The following is a 10,768-nucleotide window of genomic DNA, read 5'->3' as shown; positions in this document are numbered from 1 at the left end:
CTGTCGTTGCCGTTTGCGACCTAACGTCATCCGGGAACCTAACCCCATCTCGCGAAACAGACGAAACCGGGAAGCGGATAGAAGTAGGAGATAAAGAAGGACCCCGATAAAGGGAAAAGAGTGGAAGGATGCGCGAAGAAAAACGCGACGGCCATCGACTTTCGCGCGGTACTTTTTCACGAGGACCTACCCGGTTATCCGAGATGCAAGCCGCGTGACACGAATGCGGGATCGCGCGAGAAAGAAGGGACAGAAACGCGAAGGGAAGGCAAAGAGAAAGAGAAGGAGAGAGAGAGAGAGAGGGAGACGAAACGCAACGCGAGAGAACGTATCCGGCCCCTGCCGTGCGTGCGTGAGTGCGTGAGACAAGGACGAAACGAGGGTGGCTATTTCTGTGAAGTATATAGGGGGCCTGTATAAAATAAGCAGTGAATGAAGGAGCCTGTTTACTGGCAGACGGCCTACGCGAGATTCAGAATCGCCTCTCTTTCTCTCCTTTCTTTTTCCGTCTTTCTCTCTTCGGCCCTCCATACGGAGCTCTGCGTATCCTTTTCTCTTTCTCTCTCTCTCTCTCTTTCTCCCCTCTTTCCTACCTCCGTCACGTCTGTCTCTTTTGCGCATCGGTAGTCGCGCGGTCTCTCACGAAACGTGCACAAGATCTCTCTCTCTTTCGCGGTCTCGCTCCGGCAAGCGAGCGTGTACGCGCTTCTCAGAAAAAAAGAGCGAGAGAGGTAGAGAAAAGAAGGGAAGAGAGAGAGAAAGAGACGGGGAAGAGAGACGAAGAAGGCAGGTCGACGGGCAGGCACTGCAGGCAGGCGAGCAGTCAGGCAGGCAGGCAGTCAGGCAAGGCGGGCGAGAGTCGAGCGCGTCGTGTCGAGGTACCGAAAGAGAGTCGTGTCTCGTACGTGTGTTGGCTGGCCAGTGCGCGAGAGGACCCCGCGGTGTCCCGATCTCTCCCCGTAGTGTCGTATCCCCGCGCGCGCGTTTTTTTTTCTTCCTCTCTTTCGCTCTCGCTCGCTCTCTCTCTCTCTCTCTCTCTCTTTCTCTCTCTCGGCACTGATACGTCTCGTCTGTCTTTCGGTTTGATTACGTTGGTCGCGGCCGGTCTATTAAACCGCAGAAGCGAAGCGGCGTCGCTCGCTCTCAACCGAGTGAAGAAACATCGAGGTTTGTCCGTTCGTTCGCTGGGTCGCTCGTCCTAGCACGCGCGCGCGCGCGCGCGTGCGCTCCGACTCGCCTCTAATGTCGCTTCCGCACTCCCGGATCGTGCTCGCCTTGGGAGATACATATGTGCTTGCGTGCTGTGACGTAGTGACCTGTGCCGGAAGTGCGAGCGAAGAGAAGGAGTAGGAGTAGACAGAAGAAGAAGCAGCAACGGCGACGACGGTATAGTAGTATTAGTAGAACGAGGAGAAGGAGAAGGAGTAGCAGGAAGAGGAGTGGAGTTGGAGTTGACGAACCGACGTTCAGTCTCTCTCTCGGATACATCGGAAGTGGCGAAGCGGTTTTCCTACATCTCGCTTTGTGGTTCTCGTAGTTTTGCGTGGTCGCGTACACGTTGGTTAAATAAATGTATCCGTCTGTATAAGTACACGTGATATACGTGTTTCCCCGAGGCCAAGTGCGCGTCGTGCCCGGGGCGCGACGAATATACATACCCCGGGTGTGAGGGGAGTAGATGTGAAACGAAAGTGCCGAAAGTGTGGATACCTCGGACAACAACCCGCCCCCGGCGCTGCCACCGCGGCGGCCGCTCCGACCGCGTAACGCCGCCGCCGTCGTCTTGAGGTGCGAGGACGCGCCGCGACGTCCGGCGTCGACCGCGACGACGGATAATACGGCAGCGACGGCGGCTACGACGACGACGGCGCCGCCGACCGAGACGACGCCGACGCCAACGCTAACGCCAACGCCAACGCCAACGCCTACGCCTACGCCTACGCCAACGACAGCGACCACGGTTGTCCCAGCCACGTTGTCCACGTCCCACGAGTCGACCAACCCCTCGCCGCCGCCACTCTTGACGCCGCCCGAATATCCTGCGCCTCCACGGCCCCCAAGTCGTACCGGTGAGTCTGCTCTCATTTTTCTTTTTTCAATTCTCATCCCGCTTGCTTTTGCGTTTTCCAAAACGAAAGTCTTCCTTCTCGTCATTTTCTTCGCGGAATCCAAATCTAAAATAAATGGGCTTCGACACGAAAAAATTTATCTTTTTACTAGCAACGAAGCATGTCTTTTCTTTAGAATACTCCTAACGGTGTCTGAAAATATTGTCCTTTTTATCTTTGAAATGCGTTTAGTTTTCAGTACGGTTTTTCTTTGCCGAGATATTCTATTCGGAATGTAGAGAATTTATAACGCGTCAACCAAATATCTCGGCAAAGAAAATGTCCAAGATAAAAAGTCAATGCTTTAAGGCGCCATTCTGTAAGTGAAATTATATATACATTTATATATAAAAAATAAAGAAGAAATTAATTTTGTTTTTGAAAACGCCAAAGGAAGTTTAATTCAACTGTTGCATATTATAATATCGTATATTTTTGTACATTTAATTAAAGACGGAAGTAAAATTGATAATTATAATTTACTCTGCTACAAATTTTGATCGCGGGACTTAAAAACTATTTTGCGCGATCAAGTAAATTCTCCTTGAGGTGGTTCTTTTAACGATTTGACTCAACGACGACGTGGCCTTCGAATTACTCTCGCTCCAAGATGCAATTTGAAAAAAATCACAAACTTTAGATATTTAGAATTTTTTTCAAGATGAAACGTCTCGCTTCCAGTTTTATTCATCTATAAATAGATTTAAATTAACACCCCCAACGCCACGCAATTATTTTTACTCGACGACACGTAACGTACATACAATAATAATATGGTAATATCGACGATTAGGTTAGGTATTACAGCGTTGGTAGGCAACGTAGTGAACGAGATGAAGGACGCTGACATTTCGCCAAATATAACGCTCTCCGTCGACCGACGCGTCGGTCCACCACGTGAATTTATTCATTCAGCGTACAATTTCGTCGGAAAAACGACATCCGGGATGGACGGCTGTCGGGCAAATGACCCGGACCACCTGGCTCTCGACGCGTGCGTTTCCTTTTTTATTCCGACCGTCGCTTTCCGTTCATTTGTACACGATCCGTGATTGGCGAGGAGAGATTTTATAATAAATAGATAATCGATTCACAGTGCACTAATATCGTTAATAAGAATATCCTCGGCTGGCAGATATCCTCTCTCAAACCCTACGGAATTGAATTACAAAATCTCTGATAATATCGCGAATTCTCGCTGTCAAAAAGCGACACGTTCCCTCGGATCCGCATTATCGGTTCGTCTAACAATAAGATTCTATAGACTGTGAGACGGATACGCGTATACGTTGCATATATTTATGCGGCACGTTCGATTCTCCTGGCAAAACGCAGATGGACCATCTGGAAGCGAGGAAACCCGCGGCTGCGAGAAAGAGAGGGAGAGAACGCCGGGTAAATCTGGAAACCGCGTGCTCGTTTACGAAATTCCGCCTTGTTGTTTCCAAGCTGGCGCTAATCATCGCCGGCCGCGCGTGATACTCGGCGGAAACGGCCGGGAGCGATAAATTCTCAAAAAATATCTACGTCGTTCGCCGGCGAAAATCAATCGAGAAATCAAATTCTCTCCTTCCATCTATCTCCTTACTTGTTAACCTTGCTCTCTCTCTCTCTCTCTCTCTCTCTCTGCCTAACCTTTTATTTCGCTATCGTATCTTTCTGTGCATCGTTTAATTAAATTACATTTTATTTGCAAGTTACACCGCACACCTTTTCCTAAATAATTTAAGTTCCCAATTGACTCTGCGCGAGGAAATTAATAACATAGATGACGGTAATGTGTTTGAAAATGAGAATAAAAATTAAAATGCTTTTTTAGCACTTTTAATATATTTAAACCTTTTTTTAAGTATAGACTCTTCTCGAAAAGTAAATTGAGAGAAGATTTCTCTCTCTCTCTCCCTCTCGGTTCTATTTTTCTTAATATTTTTAGCTCACACTTTGATGTATTTTCATTGCACATTTGTTCTTGGAGGATTTTCTCGCGGAACGTGATAAATCCGCCCGTCTCCTTCTTCGCGTCGTCTCTCTCTTTCTCTCGTGCGCTCTCTTGGACGAGGCCGCGCGACTTGGTGCCAACTCCATCGACGGTTAGACGAGCGTGACTCGTTGCGCGCATTGAGTCACCCTACGCTTTCATAGAGACCGAACCAGTCACAGGAGCGAAGCGGTGAATGAAACCCACAGGTGTAGAAAGTTTGCGAGAAAGTCGCTGTCGCCTTTCCGTTCGTAAAACTCATACCATCGCGCACTCGCACGTGCCCGCGCTCAGCCCGCCCCAATCCTTTCGTCGTTACATTATTCTGCATTCTGAAATCAAGACGACGGCTTTCATGGAATTTCGAGGAAGGTTGCCTTTATTTGCCGGTGATAAGACTTTTTTAACGCTAAAAGATGAAAGACGTCTCTTTTTTTATCTTTGATCTAATTTTCTAAGGTGATCCGCGTTATCGCCTTATCGTTTACGTTGCGCGGACAGCGATATATTTTTAATATTAAAAATTAGGGGGCTTATAGACTTGTAAAGCGAAAGAAAATGACTTGAATCAATTAAATCGTACGTTATCGTTATAATCAAACCCAAGAACGCGGCGCGAAGTTATATTGGCGAGACACCCGTTATAGTCGGAGTATCAGTGTGCATGTGCGCGGCTTATTGACACAAGAGGCTCGAATACTCGTAGCTTGCCCGCTCCCATTGGCACCACACGCCGTGAATGCCATTCGGCTTGGAGCTCGGAGCTCGGAGCTCGGAGCTCGGAGCTCGGAGCTCGGAGTCGCTGTGCGACTTTCGCACACGCAACCGTGCGTGTACATGTACATGTATACGCCTGTTCTTTTACGTGTAAGCACACAGCAGCGATACGTATCGATTGTATTTGGCAACCGAAAAGGTAGATATCGTCGCGTATCCGCGAGTTGCACGCACGTACGCACACACCCGCGCGCGCGGCGGCCATATGCGCATGCCACAAAGTCGATCCGGCATGAATGAAACCATGATTTCCACGCATGGCGTAAAAGTAGGCGACTCGGGTGGCAGGGTAAAGCGCGGTGAACAGACCCACGACGACAACGACTCTCTCGCGTCAATTTTTCACGCGACGTTCGCAGCAACTCATTCACTACTTCTCGAGGGCCACTTCGCGATCATTCATTTGCAAATATTGTTAATTGACGATGCGTAATTATCGTTTCTCGTAATAGTAGGGTGTCGCAATCCAGCCTCAGTTACATTCGGCATTAATAAAAGCTTGAAATCGAGGGGATATATTAATTTATCGTGCTTTGCATTTAATATCCGGTCTACAACCAGCAGATGCAAAGTGATAACATTTTTCTTTTTTCTTTTTTTCTATTTTTATTGTATTTTATTTAAGTTTACGCGACGGTCGTAGATCGCAGATAAAGAATAAATAGCAGGAAAAGCGAATATTGTACATATCGGCGGCTGTTGTTATACGCGCATACTGACCGTTGCCCTCGTTTTTTATCAACTCCTCGTAGGTGAGAAAAGAGAATTTCCAAGATAGTCGACACTCATTCACAAAATTCTTTAACACAGAGTCGTTTATTGTCATCCTAGCCGCCTAAATACATTGCGAGGGAATTGTACGAACAAAAATATTTCATCAATGCGCGATTGATTGTTTTATCACTTAAAAATGCATTCGCTGTACACGATTAAGTTGAAGAGAATTTAAAGCACAGCATTTCGCATGACGATACGCGTATAAATGCATAACAATTTATTCGTTACATTCCGAAGAACTTGTGTCAATTTATCTAATTTTATTTGTAGCAAAGTAAGATAAAAAGTTGCCGGTAGAATAAACGCCGGAAGTGCCGTGCGTATTTTTGTTGCAAAAAGAAACGATCTCTCTTTGCTTCTCTATTACTAACAATAAAGAGCAAAGAGTTAGCGTGCGCGTAATGCACAGATTGATATCTCGTCACCATTTTGTCTTCGCTGGGAACACGGTTGGCAGTCAATCCGATTGCCCTACGCTATGATAAATTAAACCAAAGACATGCGACCTTCTGGCTGTGACGGGTCTCTCTTTAAACTCATTGCGATATCGCTACCTAGATCGTGTTGATCGTATAGTAAGTAACTCTATACGCGCATGGCGCATACCGCTTTTGATATCCTAAGGCTAGGCCCATCGAGCTCTCTCAACTTCAGTAGCAGATCGAACTCGCGCTCAAATCTTGCTATGTAGTCGCGTTCTCTCTTTCTCTCTATCTTTTCTACTCCGTTGTCTCCTTCCTTCGCTTATTCTTTTGCACTCTCTCTTTCTCGCGCAAGTAACACGAGAATACCACCGTCACGCTATCTTCGTGTTTGCCAACTCCGTTATCTCACGTTCCTCCATTTCGATCTCTTCTCTCCTTCTATCTTCTCTACGTTACTCTAGTCTCTTCTCTCTCCCTCTCTCTCTCTCTCGCTTACTTTTTGCTAACAATCTTTTCTCCTTGTCTATGTCCTGCCAACTCGTTTCTTCCTCTCGTCTGGTTTTGCGCGAGCAGCGAGTGCAATCTACGAGCAAGTCATTATGCGTTGTCGCGTCACATCCGGTCTCTCCGCGATCGTTCCCTCTCCCAGCCGTTCGTCCTTTCCCCTCTCTCTCCCCCTGCCACCCGCCGCGCCTTTCATTCATTTTACCGTGCGGCTCGAATATCTCTGTTTCTAGCACTCCTCTTCGTGTAACCTGTCCGAAGAATTCGCGTCATCGACCTAAATGTCTCGTCCTCTTTTCATCTCTTTCCCTCTCGTCGTAATTATTTGCCAAAATAAATCGTTCCGTTCGCATTTTGCCTCATTGTCTCTTTTTCCCGAGTAAACATCGATAACTTTGGATAATATAAACTGCCCAGAATTCGTCTTGCGTTCGTAGAAAATCCTTTACGTACGTATTGCCATACTTTTGGATCTTTCAAGAAATATATATCACTTTTTCCCGGTACACCCGATATATCTCGAGGCAGAGATATTTTTTCCCCTTTTTATCTTTAATTCTTTTCATTTTTGCCCGATTACTCCGAGTGAGGGGATTAAAGCGAAGCGGTAACTATATCAAAGACTTTTCTTGATTTCGGGTCGGAAGTCCGGATATATCGGCAAAACTGCCCCGCCCCGACAATTTACGGCGACTTCTTGCGTCCTTAGGAGGGTTATTAATCGTAATTAATACAAATTCATACAGTAGGACCGATCGATACAACGGTAGATAACAACGTGATTACGCAATCGCGCCGCTATAGATAACAAATGCGTTGTCGCGAACGAGCCGCCTCTGTCTCTTCTTCTTTTCCGACCGACTAGAAATAAAAATTTCTTTAATTCTATTTAAAAGTTTAAATGCACTTGTTGAAACTTGTTGAAACGGATGGCTAAAATTTATTTACTCAGAGAGCAATGGAATATTTATCTCTCTTATTCCTCGGAGATACACATATACTTTTAATAATGTGCCCTATCGTATTTTACGTCGATCCTCTTGACAATCGACTTATGCGCGACGGTAGAATTTGTCTCGACGTAGTGATTAAAATAAAAATAGATTGGAATTATCAAAATTAATCGTCCCGTGGGCGAGAAATGTATGACACGCGGTACCGTATAAGATGCAAAACGATTCAAATTTTATTCGCGCGATGATAGCAGTCGTATCGGATTGAAAGATATGTGCGTAAACGGTCGAGGTGAACGGAGGTGAGATAAACGAGATAAACCTATTTCCGGTGCATCGGTGAAAAACAAACGCCGGCGAGATGTCGTGGGACACGCTATCCCCTTTACGTTACGTGCGCGCAAGATGGTACATTTCCTTTTTAGTTTATTGCTTTGTATCATCGTGTCATCGCGTCCGCGCTTTCCCGCCTCAAGTGGTATTTGTATAATTGCCGTCGCGCAAAATTACATTACTCCCGCGTAACACATATCGTCCGCGAAAAGGAACGAGAATAGAGCACGTGCGTCACGAATTAGGTGCGGTCTTGACAATTACATTTTGCTTTTATCCTAACGATGTCACGGGCTTTCGACTTAAAAGGATTAATCCTCGTGCGTGCCGCGCCTACTTTCTTTCTCTACGAAAATATACGCCCTCTCCTCCGGGAAATGCTCCAATTTCTAACTATTCGTTTTAGACTTGCTCGGAAACGCAATGGTTTAAGGTATTCCTTTGAAAAATCAAGAATTAGCGTTACGAAAAATAGCGCGACACAACCGATTGTTTCTTTCTATTGGCAATTATTGATTTAGAAATGGTTCGCACGATTGGGGTTCTTTCTTTCGTTTTTTTTTTTTTTTTTTCTTTTCTTGAGTCACTTATTTATCTGGAAAGGGGAATACGTATCTGTAATGCGCTTTATTTTACTTTCATCACGCGCTGCACTCAGCACGGACGGGGTCAATGCGACTCTACTAGTTGAGAATTAAAAGAGCGAAAATCGATTCCATCTCATTTGTCTTTCTCACCGTGTTTTCCTGCCATTGTAACTCCTCGGTAATTCTTCGAGTCCATTCCCCCTTTGCGTCGTATACGACTCTTTTACTGCCTCTCGTCCCATCCCCGTCTTCTTCAACTTTTCCCTGACCGTCCTTGGGGGGGAAAGGGAACGTTGACCCCTCGCTGGTTCCTCGCAGGCGCGGTCTCGCTCGAGGTTTCATTCAGAATCGACGACGTTCAGAACGAGATTCTTCATCGATATGTAGTATAAAAGAATGATGCGGCGAAAGTACGCGAATACCCTCGGACTCGTCCATACCCTGGCTACAAGATTCTCTCGAATTGATCGTGTCCCAGCTTCTAGTTGAGAAATGCTCGCGATTGGCTCTCGCGTCGTGAAATTTTTCTACTTCGAGTTAATTAAAGGATTTGCAAATTTGTCGAGGGGAATTGAAATTGAGATTGACATTGGTATGTGAGACATTTATTTTCTCACTTTACGGATAGAGACGGTATTGCGCGAGCCGCAGCCATTGCGGGCGCCTAAGTTGTAGGCGCTGGTTTTCCAGACGAGGCGCGCATTGATCAATGATATCGACGTCAATGGTGGACGTAGAATTGATTGATTGGCGCTTGAGCGAAGGCCGACGGGAATAGAGAGCGCGAGCGAGCGGGCGGACGAGCAACTTGAATTGAACGAAGGCTTAATGAACCTCGTTCGAATGGGAGTCGCCGGCTTTAAATAGGACGGTAGAAGCCGAGCGAGCAAATTTGAAGAGCACGACGAGCGTGTCATGGACGCACGACGTGCGAGAACGCGTATCTTTGCGTGGATCTTGCGCTTTATTTTAAGTAAGCGAGCCTGAAAATACATCGGATCTCTTAGATCAATGAAAGATAATCCCCGTTGAAATGTACGCGCCACCACCCCCAGTCTTCTTCTTTCCCTGATTCTCTCTCGCGAATAAATTGCACTTTTTATCATTTCAATGCCTTTTTTTTTTTATATTCTTAGTCACCGTCTTGATTAAAAATAACTTGTATTATACATTGGCCTACATTCTCATACATTTATAAAATTAAAGAGCCCATTGAAAATATTAAGTAAATGACATCGGTTTAAAGATTTTCTTTTGCGCCGTACGGAGAATCGTAACTTGTCCAAGTAGCTTTGGTTACCAAACGCTTTCGCTGCAACCGAGCGGTGGTCATTGAATCGCTATCGGATATGGTAAAATGTCACAATGAGGCTCGCCGTATCATTGAATAAAACTACACGCCAGGGCATTCAGACTTGATTGCAATGCAAATTTTGTTGCGTAAACCTTGCCGTGTAAACGCCATTCAGCGACTCGAGAAAATATCCAGATTTTTTTTACGCATTTTCGCTTCTTGAAATTTTGACTGGAGAGTCGCGCTAAAAATGGCAGTGGCATAAATTTCAAAATGGATATCATTTAGTGTTAATGAGTCGATAAACGTGAAATCGCGTTGGAATGCGCGTGACAGCGATTCGAGTAGTGCCGCGCGCGTGAAAAAGGAAAAGTGAATAAGGAGAAAAGGAGTAAAGGGAAAGAAAAAAGAAAGGAGGAAAAAAAAAAAAAGGATAAGCAAATCGCGCGCGTCGCGCGTATACTCGTCGCCCGCTATAAATACGTAAGATGCAGTCGAATGCAGGCCGCGTGCGTGTGCCCGCGTCTACGTACGCCCACACGCTCGCGCGCGTGTAATTCCTACGTTCCAGCGTTTCTCTGCGCGTACACGACACCGCTTGAATGCCGAAAATAGTTTTTCGCATGCGAGAGAAGAGGCGAGCGCGTGGGTCGACGTGCGTGGGCGCACATCTCGCGGGTGTGCATACACGTACGTGTATATCTATACATATATACATATGTACACGTACGTATATATTTTATATATTTTTTATTCGTATCCCCTGCGCATGTATACGCTCACATGCCTAGTTAAATATCGACGTAAATGCGTCTCGCAACTATTATTTAATTTCCCGACGTTGCGGGAAGCACGGAGGAAACTTTCCGAACGGATCGATGCTTCAACGTTGAAAATTAGCTAATTATCACCGCGGCGAATAAACTCGTGCTCCATTGATCTCGAAGATAGGTTTTACAGCGGCAACTCGGGTGTCCTTATCGCATTGTTTTTAGTTAAAATGGTAAGAACAATTGACACCACCGCGCCGAC

This window comes from Cardiocondyla obscurior, linkage group LG07 (assembly GCF_019399895.1).
Source record: "Cardiocondyla obscurior isolate alpha-2009 linkage group LG07, Cobs3.1, whole genome shotgun sequence".
Taxonomy (NCBI): domain Eukaryota; kingdom Metazoa; phylum Arthropoda; class Insecta; order Hymenoptera; family Formicidae; genus Cardiocondyla; species Cardiocondyla obscurior.
Note: the sequence above shows the minus strand (reverse complement) of the source record.